The sequence below is a fragment of the Zonotrichia albicollis genome, chromosome 17 (genome assembly GCF_047830755.1).
Source record: "Zonotrichia albicollis isolate bZonAlb1 chromosome 17, bZonAlb1.hap1, whole genome shotgun sequence".
Lineage (NCBI taxonomy): Eukaryota > Metazoa > Chordata > Aves > Passeriformes > Passerellidae > Zonotrichia > Zonotrichia albicollis.
Genome location: NC_133835.1, coordinates 5,400,969 through 5,416,366, shown reverse-complemented (window position 1 = coordinate 5,416,366; position 15,398 = coordinate 5,400,969). Strand labels below are relative to the sequence as shown.

Sequence of the window (15,398 nt, the reverse complement as noted above, 5' to 3'; positions counted from 1 at the left end):
GGGCCTTCAACAACCCAGAAACCTTCAGGTGCATTTTCACAGTTAGTTAATGCTGTTCCAGGGCTGGGGATTTGCAGATGTGCAGATTATTTGTCTGGGAGCAAACCTGTGGCCCCTGCTCCTGTTTTTGCCTTGCAGTTCACAGGGTATCCCTGTCAGGAATTGCTGCTTTCCTGCACAGCAGCTGCTTGTGGCAGCAGCCACAGAGGGGATGGCTCAGGCAGCTCTGCCCTGACATCCTCACAGAAGTAGGGGCTGCCTTTCAAAGGGTGAGATGCTCTGCAGCTCCCCTGCATAAATAACTTGTTAATGCATCTGTCATTTCAGGTGTCAGAGCAGAGACAAGGTCAAGCTTGGAGAGAAATCAGCCTGCTCCATCCTTGACCCATCATTCATCACTGCATTTGTCCACAGCCAAACAGCCCAGCTGGTTAACAGGGAAAATACCTTGGCTGAGCTCGAAAAGGGTCCTGTTTCTGCTGTGGAGAAGTTTATTAATAATTCTCTGCAGAAAGCCGCAGGAGTTTTGATGGACAGCATTGCATGGACATTTTTCAGTGGAGAAGTTAAAATCCTGCACTGTGCACCCAATCCCAGGGCTGAGGGAGACAAGAGGTTAATTCTGCAGACAGCAAACAGTGGCTGTAAGTTATCAGGGATTCACAGTGGTGGGGATATATGAGCTTTGCCTTCACCTTCCCTCATGGATAAAGTACAAGCCATCCTGGCTGTGTTAACACTGCCATGCCATGCTGGTGCCCCCTCATATCACCAGGCAGAAATTAGCACTGATTTCACAGGATAAGCATTGGTTATTAACATACACACCTGAATTCATGCTCATTCATTTAAATTTCAGCTACCTTTACAGGTAAGACTCCTAGTTCCTAAGGAAAAAGAAAATTTTAAAAGGTGAAGCTTTGTCCTTAAGGCAAAAAATTATGTGTTTTAATCACTCTTATGAATTGCTGGCATTTGTGTGAGGGTTTGGAGTTTTGGAAGGATGAGGTGGGAAGAAGGAATATATGGTTTCTACCCTGAATGCAGGATAGACAGTGAGAAGTTAGGAAGAGTTGACCTCTGAGGTTCATTGGTGAGGTGGCTGCAGCTACTCTGTGATGGCTTCAGTGTGCTCACAGCCTCAATAAATCTTGTCACAGCAGTAAGAATAGAATGTGGGGCACACACACATTTGGTACAGACCCAGGCTGACCTCTGACTCCTTTCAGCTGAGACAGCTTCACCTGCAACATTTTAAAAAATTCTAATTTTTATACACACAGACATCAGTTTATGGGCTCAGACACACAGACAAGCTCCCACAGCCTAAAAAAGTTTCCAGCTCCCACCTATACTGTGGTAAATTGTCGCTCTAGAACACAAAATAAAACAACTGAGACACTGGACTCTCCAAGGTAAAAAAAAAAAAAAAGAAAGCATAATTCTGACTCCAACATTTATAAATTTCCAAAAGTGACAGTGGATTGGAGGGTGACAGTGCCACCTCTCCAATGCCACTGGACAAACCAACAGTCCATCAAATTTCTCCTTCTCCATGAAAGAATGCAAAACAATGAGTTACATGAAGTGCGTGAGAAAGTTCCTTACAAGAATGGAAACATCAGAAGGCTCAAAAACTTAAAAAAACCAGGGTGACAGTAAATGCCCCTGTAGGATCAGCATGACAGAGCAAGAATTTTCCACCCTGAGCAGTTTTCCATCAGTGTGAGCTGAATGAAGCTGTGGAGCTGAGGCCGCCCCGAGGCTCTGCCAAGGAGCACCCAGCAGTGCCTGTGTTAGTGCCCTGTGGCAGGAGCAGGCTGAGGTGTGATGGATTACACTGGGGTTACACACAGACTGTTATCTCCGACCCTGCTCCTGGGCATGGCAAGATCTAAATGAATTTTTTGGCCTTTCTGCAGCTGGTGATCAGCTGGCACCTTTCAGGGGCCCTGCACTCTGCTGTGCACCATGGTGAAAGCTGGCTGCAAAGTTGGTTCCTTAGCTCACCACGCTCTTTTCTCAAAGATTTTACCCCATTTACTTGCAGCAGTTGTATAATGCCAGTGTTCCAAGAGCCCCAGCATTTTGAGAGGCAAGGTGACCACATCCTGCAGCGCTGAAGTACTCACAGGTACAAGCAGCTTCCCAAATTACCAATAACTGTTCTCCCTACTTAAATAAAATAGCCATAAGATTGCCAGAGTGGTGAGATTTTCAGTGAAATATATGAGATCCAAAAAGTCCTGTGGGCAGTGTTGGCTGAGGTGTGTGCCCATCACCTTTGAGATCCAAGGCTGCACAAAAAGCCTCCTCAATTTAAGAAATTAGTCTCTCTTGCCCTGCACCATTTGTTGCCCCAAATCCTACAGCATTCCTCAGCTAACTTCCCATCATCTCTCTCCCGGTGCCAACTCAGCAGCTCCATTAGCCCCTCGTTTGTTTGCTGGGAAATGTGCTCCTCTGCTTTGTTTCTCTGGACCTAACATTATATTTTTTTTTTTTGCCTCTTTCCTCCCTCCACAGGGTGACAGCTATTTTATCACCTACAACAAGAAATGCTGAGCCTGTTGTGCAGGCAAAACATTTGCAAAGGGGCAGGGGGTACACAGAAAGCAGTAGGAAATTGATAAGGGCTGTAAAGTAGCTTTATAAAAATGCAGACAAGCCTGTTCAGGGCACAGAGCACCTGCACCTCTGCCCCCGGCAGCGCTTCCTTCAGATGCTCCTATTGTTTTCATTACTATTTGTGACTCCATCATTAATAAATTACTTTTTTTTTTCCTCCTGTTGGCTCCAGCCACCAAGGGAGCCAGCAGGTGCACCACTTTTACAATTAGCCCTCTGTAATGCATGGTTGGCAAGAAAAGTTGTCCACGAGCTGCAGAGTTTTACTGACTGGATTTCTGCTTGATGACCACGGCTCTTGGAGCAATTAGAGAAGAATGTGCAGGAAAGCACCTTAAAGCATCTGCTCATCTGGTCAAAAACTTCCATAGAGAGGCTAAATCCAAAACTTTGACTCCTGCTCATGAAGCTGGGACAGAGGGACAATGCAGGGCAGCGAGAGCAAGCTGTGGCTTTTTAAAAGCATCATTTCTACCACATATTTCCTGCTTTGATTTCCCTGTACTACATGGTTCAGATAAAGGAGAAGAGAGGTGGGACTGACAGTCTGGTGAAATTGGGCTGACTTTGGTTTGAGAAGGGGCAGTAGAGCAGCAAATCAAAAAGTTGCTTATTTCCATCTCTCAGCAATTCAAGTCTGCTCACACCAGGGCTCTGCTCTGCCACAGCAGAACTGTTCTCCTCAGTCATGCTGGGAAAATTATGGATATACTGAATTCCTTTTCTCAGTTGATATGACTTTCTAAATACCATAATATTAGCATTTCCCTAAAGGGTGGGGCAGGGTTTAAACAGCAGCTAAGGGGAACGGGCTGTGGTTGTCTTTGAATAGGTTAGGTAAGGGACTGTCAGCTTCTGGAGTGCAGGTTGTTTCATTTCCACTGAGCACTCTTTCCCCATAGGGAAAAAAAAAAAAAAACCAAACAAAAACAAACAACCAAAACCAAAAAATGCCAAACAAACAAAAAATCCACAAACAAAGGAACAACCAAAAAACAGGAAAAGAAAATGCAGAGGAAAGAACACAAATGATCTGAAAATGCCTAAACAACATTAACAGAAATGAGAAATCCAAGGAAGAGTAACTTACCACAGATTTCAAAGCCAGAGAAGTTGTGTGTCTGCTTCTGGCAGTTTTCCCTCAGTCCTTGTGAGCTTGGGTGTTTCCCACAGTTCTGAGGACAAAGCTTGCTGGCATCTCTGTTAGAGACAACCAGCTGAAACACATACTAGGGGCACAGGAAAGCAGAAAAACAAATGTTAAAGATGGCATATGTCAAAAACCACCAAAATCAGGGCTTGCACAGAGCTGGCCCCATTGACTCTGCTGTGCTGCCCTTGAGAGCCCAGGATGCTCCAGAGAGGAGGAACGAGGCCTGCAGCAGGCACAAGTGGTAAAATCTGCTACAGAACAGCTTAGAGACTGAATCATGCTTTAAATCATAAGTCCCCTTCAAAATCTCTTTCTGTGAAAGGCAAAACTTGATATTCTATTAATAATTTCCAAAGTAGCATCCAATTTGAATGGGGCAAAATTTTTAAAAACTCAACTTTTCCCCTCTAACTTTGCATGATGGCAAAAGCAGAAACTTTTCAAAAGACTGTCTTGAGAGATCTGGAAATCACCATGAATTCAGAACAGCAACACCTGAGACAAGAAAGTCCTCACTGTAAATGATTTAGTGTAGAGGTCCAAATCTCTGGTGAAAATCCTAATCACTAAATGACCAGGTCATTCTTTGTGACCCAACAAGTGCTCAGTCTTAAACAGAGTAAAATAATTCAGACAGGAGAGACTGCAGAGTTGAACCAGTAGCTCTTATATCAAGTTTAATGGATGGAGACACCATGGGAGCACTTTGGGAGAGGGGTCCCACCTGTACCCCAACACCAAGCCCACATCACTCAGTTCACATTCAGTGTTGGTTTTGTACCTTCCTGAGGAAAAAAGCTCATTGTGGTGAAAAAATACAAAACTTCTCATGACCCAGGAGCCTCTTAAGAAGGAGAATTTAAGGCAGGATCAGTTAGAGAAGTCTTTAAATAGGAAATTAAATGAACACTTGCCTCAGAACCACAGAAATTAGTGGGGCCAAGCTGATGTTTTCTGCGTAGCTGAGGTGTATCCTCACTGCAATCCAGCTGTCATGATCATTGCCTGCCTGTGATATCATCATGATTTTCCTGTTCTCTGCAATTCCAGGGTAAATTGGCAATGAAAGACAAATTTCCTATTACAGATTTTGGTCTGAGGTCCATAGCACCAAGGCAGCATCTCCCACCTGCACTGAGTCCATCCTGCTCACTGCCTCCCCCAAAATGACAACAGCCTGAAATTACTTACAGTATTCTCCACCTTAACATGTGATTTATAACAACATGCAACCTTATTCAAGTGCTCAAAGCCGATTCTCCTAGCCAGACTTTTCTAATTCATGCTCTTAAAAACACCCAAAAAACATAAAGAGTATTAATCCAAGAGGGAGAGGAAAAACACAGTGGAGTGGGATACAATAGAGGAGGTAAACATAAAAAAAAAAGAAAACAAGAAAGCTAAACAAAAAGCAATGAACAGAAAACTGAAAATTAGAAAATGAACTGCAATGGAATAATAGGATGAAAAAGTCAGAGGAGTTGAAGTCAGAGTATAGTTTAATTTCAGCTTCAAAATCAATTCTTGATATAGACAAAATGAGCCACCTAGCCCTGATCCTGGGCAATTTGATGTCTACACATCTTTGTTGAAATTTTCTAAATTAATCACACCTCAAAAACTCTGTTTTCCCTATTTAGAGAACACAGGGATGTTCTCCCTTTTCCCCCCTCCTCATTTGCAGAATTACCAAGGCTTCCTTTGTGCGTTTGCTTTGCCTGGCTGTGAGCAGGAGCCCTGGCCAGCCCCAGGGCTGTGTTAGAGGTGATGTTCCAGGGGTGCAGCCCCTCTCTCTGCCCTGCCCCAGCTTAGTGCAGGCACTCACTGCCATATGTCTTGCTGAGGCCACATATTGTTAAACCATCAGATTTTCTCCTGCAACCAAAACACAGAGCCCCTGAGCTCCTTCCCTTTACTTGACCTGAACTATAGGTGCTGCTCGCAGTAAACTCAATCACTGTCCTTTCTCAGGCTGCTATTAAACCTTGGCTCTAAGCTGCCAAGAAATTAATCTCTGATGCCCGACCTCTCTGAGCCCCAGCGAGCTCTACAGCAGCTCTGCACAACCTTTGATCCCCATCTGCATGGCTTCATCCATAAACAAAAGTACCTGGTGGAGTCCAGTGAACACAGCTGGTCCCTCACTAACATCATTGGAAGAAAAAGAAAAAAAGAAAAAGAAAAAAAAAGAGAAAGAAAGGAAAAAAAAGGGAAAAAGGGAAAAAGAGGAAAAGGGAAGGGGAAGGGGAAGGGGAAGGGGAAGGGGAAAGGGAAAGGGAAAGGGAAAGGGAAAGGGAAAAGGAAAAGGAAAAGGAAAAGGAAAAGGAAAAGGAAAAGGAAAAGGAAAAGGAAAAGGAAAAGGAAAAGGAAAAGGAAAAGGAAAAGGAAAAGGAAAAGGAAAGCATGAAGCCTTTTAGCTTGGAAGTTCTACATTCTGCTGTCAAATCTTAACCTTAGATTTAAAACAAAACAAAAAAACCAACAACAACGAGAAATTAAATCAGAACATCCTATCTCTGATCTGCCTTTTCTGGGGTTCACATATATATTCACACTGTAATTGGTGAAAAACATTGCATTCTCCACTTGCCAGCTCCTGTGTTATTGAGTGAGACAGTGCCACACATCCCTCTCCTCTGCATATCTGGGATGCATGTCACTCTGGCAGGATTGCTTGTTCCTGGAGAGGGACTAAATCATTACACGTTTGTTAATCCATCATTCATCCTGACAGCCAGTGCTGCTTGCTGACAGCTCCGGGCAGAGGACAGCCACCAAACCCTGGTGAGCTTCACATTCAAATTCCAGCTAAAGCATCAGCATTTCAGGCAGGTTGGGTCTGCCTCTGGAAGTTTTATTTTAATGATAGTGAGAAGGATTGCTGCAGCATAAACTCTTTCCCAGACTGCGGAGGACCAAACAGATGGGAAAAGCATTCATGTGACAGATACCCATAAAAATAAGTTGGGCACAAAGGAGTTATTCTTATCAATTTAAAGGTGAGGAGTAAAGGCTGAAAGTAATAAATGAGTTTTCTCGAGGGGTTGCAGAATATTTACAGGAAAGGAAGAACCGAGCCTCAATTCTTAATCTACTGCCCAATACTTTTTCTGCTAAAACTTGAAAAAGTGCAAGAGAAATCATCCCCTCATGCTCTGGCACATGGGAGAGAAAAACTGGCTGCATCCCTCTGAAAAACCCACCTTCAGGTGGGCAGAATTCATCTCTGATAAGGTCTGGACTCACACACCAGTGCAGGCTGGCTTGGCACAGCTGATGAGGCACTTTGGGACTCAAACAAGCTGATGTTTTTTTCTAAATGCAAACAATAGACAATCTCCTTCTGTTTTATAACACTCTTTTCTTCTCCATATAAGCCGTTCAGCAGTCAGCAATTGACTGTTTTTCAATTTTAGTAATAATCAGTTTATCTTTTATAATTTTCAGAAGTTCTCAAGAGACTTTCCCCTCTCACTGAGCACGAACACACAAACACTTGACTTGGCATTTGCCACAAGTAAGGAGACAAAAGCCCACACTATGGGGGTGGGAAAAAGCGTTGGAAATCTTGTAAAATATATCCCCTTGGAGAGTCCCATCCCCTTCTGCTTCTCCCCCCATCCAATTTTCATCCTACTCTGTTGTGCTGGAGACTGAGTCAATGGCATATATGGTTGTGCTCTGACCCTGGGGGTGCAGGGGTGTAGCAGCACAAGCAAAAACTAAATTATACCAAATATTCCAAGTTCAGTATCAGTTGTGCATACAAGGCAAAGTTAAAAATCCTCCTCCTCCAAAGTTAAAAATCCTCTATCTGTTGTGGAATACCCCAGACAGGGAGATCCCTGCCTTATCCCTGCACAGCAGCAGGGCTCCAGCAAAAACTCAGCTGCAGAAAGGAGTTCTCAACCTCAAGGGCAGCTGTCAAGCCCAGAAGGGAAAACACATATGAGATCACCAGCAAAACTATTTGGGCAGTGCTGCTATCAAGCCTTTTAAAGAGCAGCGCTGAGTTAATTCCTTTTAGAGGTCTTTGTTCCAACATCTCCTTTCTCACAGCTCCAGCCAGGAGCATGAGGAGACATGATCCTTCCCATGGAAGAATTGCTGTCCACAGCTACTCCTGCTCAATAAGCTTTGTCACAGACTTGAGACTATTTTTGGAAGCTTTAAAAATATCTAAGGGGCACCTTTCTTTTTTACTCAGACACAGCATCTTTTTATGTTTAATAGAGAGATTTTAAAAAAAAAATATTTCTGCTTAGCATCAACACGCTTTTCTATTAAAAATAAAACAGCTGAGCTAGCAAGAAGATTTGGGCAGGAGGAAATTCTATTTATAGAAATTTTTACAACAGTTATCACATGCTGATAAGGATCGTTGTGAACCACAGGCTCCAGTGAGGGGTGGTGTGGGGATGAACCCGCCACAAGAGGAGCCAAGGCAGCAGCACAGAGGAGACAAACAGCTCTGGGTCATGCCCTGGAGGGGAGAGCAGTTTGTTCTCTGCAAGGTGGGACAGGAGCAGCCCTGAAGGACACTCAGGAGCACTGCAAGTTCTTCTCCAAAGAGAGCAAGCCCGGGAGCTGCACAGGGCAGTGTAAATTGCTGCTCTCACACAGCCTCTTTTTGCATTTTTTCCATTGACTGTCGCAGACATCTTTTATGGAAAATCCTTTCCTTAGGATTTTTTCCTCCTGAGAAGCTGAAAAGCCTCAGGAACAAAATGTAAACAATGATTATCTGCTGCTGTGAAATGCAACAGGTGCATCTGTGATTGGTCCATGTTGGATATTTGCAATTAATGGCTAATCACAGTCAGCTGGCTCAGACACAGAGCCAAGACACAAATCTTTATCATTCTTTCTTTTCTATTCTTAGCTAGCCTTCTGATGAAACCTTTCCTTCTATTCTTTTAGTATAGTTTTAAGGTAATATATATCATAAAATAATAAATCAAGCCTTCTGAAACATGGAGTCAGATCTCTGTCTCTTTCCTCATCTGAAAATCCCTGTGAACACCATCACAACTGACTAGAAAAGTATCTGCATTGTGTTGCTTGGTGGTGTGGCTGGGCAGTCATGGAAAAAGAGAGAGACCACTGTGCAAAGAAAAGATTTCCTCCAGTGCATCCACTGTTCCTGTCTGTCAGACTGAGCCTTCCTCAACCTGCACCCAGAAGTAAAGAATAATCAACATGTCTGAGTTATCAAGATGGGGAGAAAAAAAAAAAGGAAGAAAAAATGGTCAAATTTTCCTCACCATTATAAGCCCATCAAAAATTACAGCTTTCAAACCATGAACAATGGGAAGGTGGGGGCAGATCTGATTTGAAGCTACAGAGCAGATACATCGAGATAATAATAGAAGTGAAATAATGGCAGGGGTGTCAGAGGAGTGAGTCAGACCAGCAGGCTTCTCTTCCAAGCCCTCTCACCAGCTTGCCACATGACCTTGAGCAAGTCCCTTTCTCTGTTTGTGCTGAAAATTTCTCATCTGCAAACCTGTATCTACCTAGCTTGGAAAATGCCTGGGTTTGTAGGTACAAAATAGGATATGAACCAAGTGTTGCTGTCACATTGCTACCCCTGGTTCAACATTTCTCTGAAAGAATAGTCAAATATCTCTGGTAATCAATGATCAGAAACTCCTGGAAAAGACTGGGTCAAGTCCTGGCTCCTTAAAAACCCACTTTAAGCAGGAGAAGCAGGATTTTATATCCAAGAAATAGGGCATTTTCACATCCATCTGTAGTTAAAATAACCTAGATTGAACCTTCAGATGAACATAATAGATGTGATAGCCTAAAGAGATAACTTCTGAAATTTCACCTTAATTCTCAAGCATCTGTGTGTTCCCGGAGGAGCTCCCATTGCAAACAGGGATGTAACAAAAAGCAGAGTTTGAGGCATGCCATCCATTGGCAATCAGATAATGGAAATCTTTTTCTTATGAAAAATAATCCCTGCTCATGAGGCAACCTTACAGGGCCTTATTTGGAAGCAAAGTTGATTTTAGAGTAAAGCTGAGCTACATTTTTGTTTCAATACCAAGCAACAGAGAGAAGTGAGAAAGAGAAGCAAAGAGCAAGAGACAAGCACCCAAAGAAGATTTTCCCAGGAATTACTTTCTCATTTCTGGATTCTTTACAAAGCTGATCTTTTTTGGGCTCTACCAATTGGAATTTCCCCATAGATGATGATCAAGGATATCTTCTAATGGCCCAGGGGTTCTCTCCTCAGGTTTTTCATGCACCTCTGTAAGAAAGCACAAGGAAACAAGAGAATAATCCCTTCAAATTTACTTATATTCCAGTCAATCTGGTGAAATTAAAACACCCTAGCAATAAAAACAGATTACAGGCAATGTTGGATTCTCCTTTGTCACATTTTCTGAAATATCCCTTTGCCAGGATTTCTTCTCCTGGGAAGCTGAGAAGCCTCAGAGAAAAATAAAAACAAAAATTATCTGATTTGCTTCTCCTGTGTTTTGCTGCTTTGGAATGTGGTTTGGACATGGTTTACCAACTGGCCATTGTTTGATTGGTTTCATGTGAATTGTTTTAACTTAATGACCAATCACAGTCAGGCTGTGTCAGGACTCTGGAAGAAGCCATGAGTTTTTCATAATTATCTTGTAGCCTTCTGTAAGTATTCTTTCTGTATGCTTTAGTAGAGTTTAGTTTAGTATTCTTTAATATAATATAGATCATAAAATAATAAATTAGCCTTCTGAGAACATGGAGTCAGATTCATTCATTCCTCCCAATGACAGGGGTCCCTGAAAATACCACACCTCTTGGTGGGGAAGACAATTTTTGTTTTTGCAGTGAGTACATTACTCTACTTAGAGGGGTTCAGCAATTTTCAAAAAGAAGATCACCTTCCCTCATGCTTTCCAAAATGCTGGGCCACCCCAAGAGCTCCCAGCTTCCAGGCAGGAGCACTGCCCTGCCCTGGCTGCACCACTGCCCATGCAGGAGCCTCCTACACACTGCATAACGTGTCCTAAAGGGCTCTCTAAAGAGTTCTTTGATATTTTTCTGAAAAATAACCATTCCTTTAAACTATGGCTCCTCTTCTCCTGGTGCTCTGCAATGGGACTCGTTTTTCCACATGCAGCACCTCAGCACCAAAGTGCTGCTGGCACCAGGCTACCATTTGTGCTGTAATTAAATTGAATCCACTCCCTGGCTTGGCTTTATCCCTGCACAATACCAGCATGTGAGCAATCCATTCTCAGGGCACTCATACATCACTGGGGTGAGCTCTGGCCATGATGTATGGGCGCAATCCATCAGAGTGCACTCCTGCTAGCAGGATCTATGGGCACCATACATCATCAGGGTGAGGCTGAGGGCTGATGGATGGCTCCAAAGATGGTACCGTGCAGCACTGGGCTAGGCCAGGACCAGGAGGATAAAGGTTGGCACCAGTGTTACCTGATTTCCCAGTGCTGGCACTGAACCAGCCCTCCTGAACTGCAGTCTAACTTTAGCTCCTTATTTATTTATCCTGAGGTACTGGAAGCTCCTCTCCTGGGATGCAGCATCCTCCCAGAGGTCCCAGTGGCTGGCTGGTACACAATCAGCATATTTTCAGTTTGATGTGAAGGCTTCAGCCCATTATCACTAATGGCAGCTGTAGTGGGAATGCTCTGTATATCATCAGAGACAGGCACGAGCTCAGCCTCACACCCACACCACAGCACCTGCAGGACAGTGGGAATAAAACTCTCACAATGCTCAAAAAACCCCCTGAAGCCTTGAAAACTCCCTGCAGTAACTTCACTGTTTTCAAACATTCACCCTCTGGAAAAAACTCTTCCAAATTTGAAACATAAAATTGTCCAGGCTGTGCAGGCAGAGCATCCCATGCTCATCCTAGACTGGGGAGAGCAGCAGTCTAGAAGTGTGGACTGTGACCCCAGTGTGAACAAAATCCACCGTTCCCTTGACCAACCCATAAGAGGGAGCATGACTGAAAAGCAGAGCTGCTCTAGGGGCTGGGGGGATGATCAGGGCAGGAAAACAGAGGCACAAAGGAGGAAAAGAGGAACATTTGCTGCCTGAGAGTCTTTCAGACCTGTGGTGGTGTTCGCAGGGGTCCCAGGATGAAGGAAGAGATGAGAATCTTGACTCCATGTTTCAGACGGTTGATTTATTATTTTATATATTATATATATTATATTAAAAGAAATAAATATATATATAATATTTCTATATAATATGTGTTATATATTATATATAGTACATATTATGTATATATAATATATAATATATAATTATAATATATTATATATTATATATTATATATTATATATTATATATTATATATTATATATTATAATTAAAAGAAAATTATATATATTATATTAAAATAAAATTATATATTAAAACTATACTAAAGGAAGAGAAAGGAGACATCAGAAGTTTAGAAAAGAAAGGAATGGAATGATAATAAAATCTTGTGACTGCTCACAGCCTTGACACAGGTGGCTGTCATTGATCATCAAGTAAAAACAATTCACATGCTGGGTAAACAATTTTCCAAATCACATTCCAAAACAGCAAAACATGGAGAAGCTGAAGCTTCTCAGCTTCTCAGGAGAAAAGATCCTAACAAAAGGATTTTTCAGAAAATATGTCTGTGACATAGACCTCCCTTTTGCAAATAGGAAAGTTAAAGTTTAGAGCAATATGAGGGAGTTTTTGGGATATTTGCTCAGGGGGAAAGTGGCCAAGGAGATCCCTCAATGAGCACAATCGTGCATCATGCGAGTCTGTGCCTGGGCACTCTGAGCCGCTGCTGGGGACAGCAATGTCCTGGGGAGCAAAGGTGCTAAAACCAATCTCTGTGCTCCTCGTGGAGTCACTCAGGGTCTCCCATAAAGCAGACTTACTGCTCTTGTGAAAGAAGTAACAGTATAATAAAATACAGATACCCCAGCCAACCCCTCTGCCCAGCCCGGAGGGGCAGTGAGAGGACTCTGAGTCAATCCCAGCCTGTCCTTCCACCCCTCAGCTCCTCAGGGCAGCATCTGACCCTCAGCACAGCCAGCCACCACCCCCTGGGACCACCACCAGGACACAATTCTCCTCACAGCACACAGGGAAGTGCTGGCACAGTTTGGGGCACCCAGCTGTCCTGATGGTGGCAAGTTCAGCAGCTTCACTGAGAGGTCAAGTCTTGCTGTCCTTAAATATATGGGCACAGTGATTTCCCTCCAGATGTATCTTAAGAAAAAACAGTTCAAAAAAATCCTAAAGCATTGACTGAAATAATTTCTCAGACTCTCAATCTAGTCTTTGAAAACAACCTGGAAATGACATTCTCATTAATTACACCCCATGTACCTGGAAAATGACAACATTGCCAAGCTGAGTGCAACAAGAAAAGAGAAAACAGCTTGGGCAGGTGGATACCAAGCACAATCTCATGAAAAAATCCTTGTCCTCATGAAGGGGAGGGTGGCCCAGTGAGGAGCAGCAGCAACTCTGATGGCAGCAGACCCTTTGTGCACTGGAGCCACAGCAAGCAGTGGCAGCAGCACCTTCCAGTCACACCCAGAGGGAATTTCTGACAATATTTTCCCTGGTGAAGGCAAGACAAGCTCAAGCCAGACAAGTCATCTGTCTTTGCTCAGTCTGTGAGCTCCTGTCAGTGCAGTGGGGTTGGTTACTGGAGCTGGGGGGTTTCCTTCTCTTTATTTTTCTTTTTCTTGTTTCTTTTAGAAGGACTCAGAGAGCAAAACCTTATGTCCACGAGACCCATAGTTACCTGAAAGCACAACCCACCTTTGTTCTGAGCCCTGAAAGCATCACCAGGCAGGCAGGGGAGAGGCAGATTCCTGCTGCCAGAGCTCCCAGTGGGATTCAGAGAGACCACAAGCAGGAGCAGTAGTGCTGGCAGAGATGGGCACCCACCATAAGACCCAAAACCAGCTGGGACATCACTTGGAGGCTGCTGCAGAAGCTGCACAAGCAACCAGCACCACTGGTGGCTCCACTGGTTTTTCTTGGCATGGCTGTGCTGCCCTGCAGAGGGAATAGCCTGGTTTCATTCAGGAGTTGTTTGATTTAAGAACGTGCACCTCTGCAGGTTGGAGCTGTGCAGACAGGCTGGTTTCGTGAGAGAGAGAGTGAAAACAGAGCAAAGGTTCAGAAAGAAAGTTTATTTTGAAGTATTTCTTACCATCTGGTCAGCTTATACTTTTAAAAGTTCAATTATCTTCTGAGATAAACTTACTAGCCAAATTAGGAAACTAAATACAATTATTAAAGCATAAGAGAACAATTTCAGGTTTGCTTTGAGTGCCAATCCAAATTTAACAAGCCCACAGATCCTGATGGGTAATTCCAGAAAGATCCTTCAGCTTCATTTCAAACTAAAAGAACAGATGAATGCCTGGTATATGATTTACATTTATTCTCATGTTTTTAATCAAAACTTACACAGTTGTTTTAGCTGGCCAAAACCAGAACCAGGATTTTATAAAAATGTATTCAATTTCTCCATGGAATTGAGGGATTTGAGCAGCTCTGCTATTGAAGTGCTGCACAGTGTGCAGCCCAAAGTCTGCAAACCTGGGAAAAAATTCCATGTACCCCAGCATTTTGCAGAGTGATCTTTTATCCAGATGCTCTCCCAACAGCTAAATTAATCTTCTCAAGAAATTCTTTATGGAAAAAAACCCCTTAAACTTAAAAGAAAACTTCCTCTAAACTCTTGCCAAGGGTTGATGCCCTCTGATTTTACACAACAACCTGCAGCATTAACACTTCCCCTGGTGTTCCTCACCCTGACACACACCCAGTGTTGGTCATGGATCGTATGGTCACACCCAAAATGATCATTTACCCCACTGATTTCCAACAGGAACAACATATCCATCAGAAGGGACTCAAAACTAAAACGATCAAGAGTTAAAAAAAATCAGGATGCCACAAGACCATTGGTGAAACTTGATGGCAGAAATGTCTCACCTGTAGATGAAACATATTTACCTTTTCCTGTGCACGAGGGCTCCTGGACAGCACAGTCAGTGGTGTTAACCAGGAGCAGAGCAATTGCTTCCCACCAGGCAAGAGACACTGGTACCTTGGGCAGGGAGAGGGTTCTCAAACTCAGTTTGTGGATTATTGATGCTGTTGTGTTCAAAGGGCAAAGCCCAGGTGTGAGGGTGGTGCTGCTGGCTCTGATGATGTCACCCTGTTTTTTTAAGATTTTCTAAGCCTTCTAATATTGACATTCTTGTAGTGAACTTTCTCACACACTTGCTGTAAATAGCTCATTGTTTCGCATTCCTTTGTAGAAGAAGAGAAAGTTGATGGGCTGTTGGTTTGACCAGTGTGATTGGAGAGGTGGCACTGTCACCCTCCAATCCATGATCACTCTTGGAAAACTATAAATGTTGGAGTCTGAAAAAAAACTTCCCTTTTCCTTCACCTTGAAAACAGCAGTGTGAACTTGTGTTCTTTCGTGTCCTACAGAGACAGTGATGGTGCCACTGGGATAGACCCACCACCCAGAACAGACACACAGCTCAAAGCTGCCTGTACTTAGAGATTCTCAAGCCACCATATTCCAAGGAAAACCTTCAAAATCCTTGAAAAA

General features: G+C 43.3%; 1 long non-coding RNA gene across 1 annotated transcript in view; it reads right to left on the bottom strand.

Annotated features, from left to right (window-relative positions):
* The window catches only part of LOC141731099 (uncharacterized), a 197,026-nt gene extending 187,008 nt beyond the window's left edge, over positions 1 to 10,018 (bottom strand). Inside the window, exons 1-2 of the long non-coding RNA XR_012583023.1 lie at positions 9,911 to 10,018; positions 3,719 to 3,857 (exon numbers count right to left, since the gene is read on the bottom strand). This is a non-coding gene — a long non-coding RNA (uncharacterized LOC141731099). The remainder of the gene's footprint in view (positions 1 to 3,718; positions 3,858 to 9,910) is intronic.
* Between the last annotated feature and the right edge of the window lie 5,380 nt (positions 10,019 to 15,398).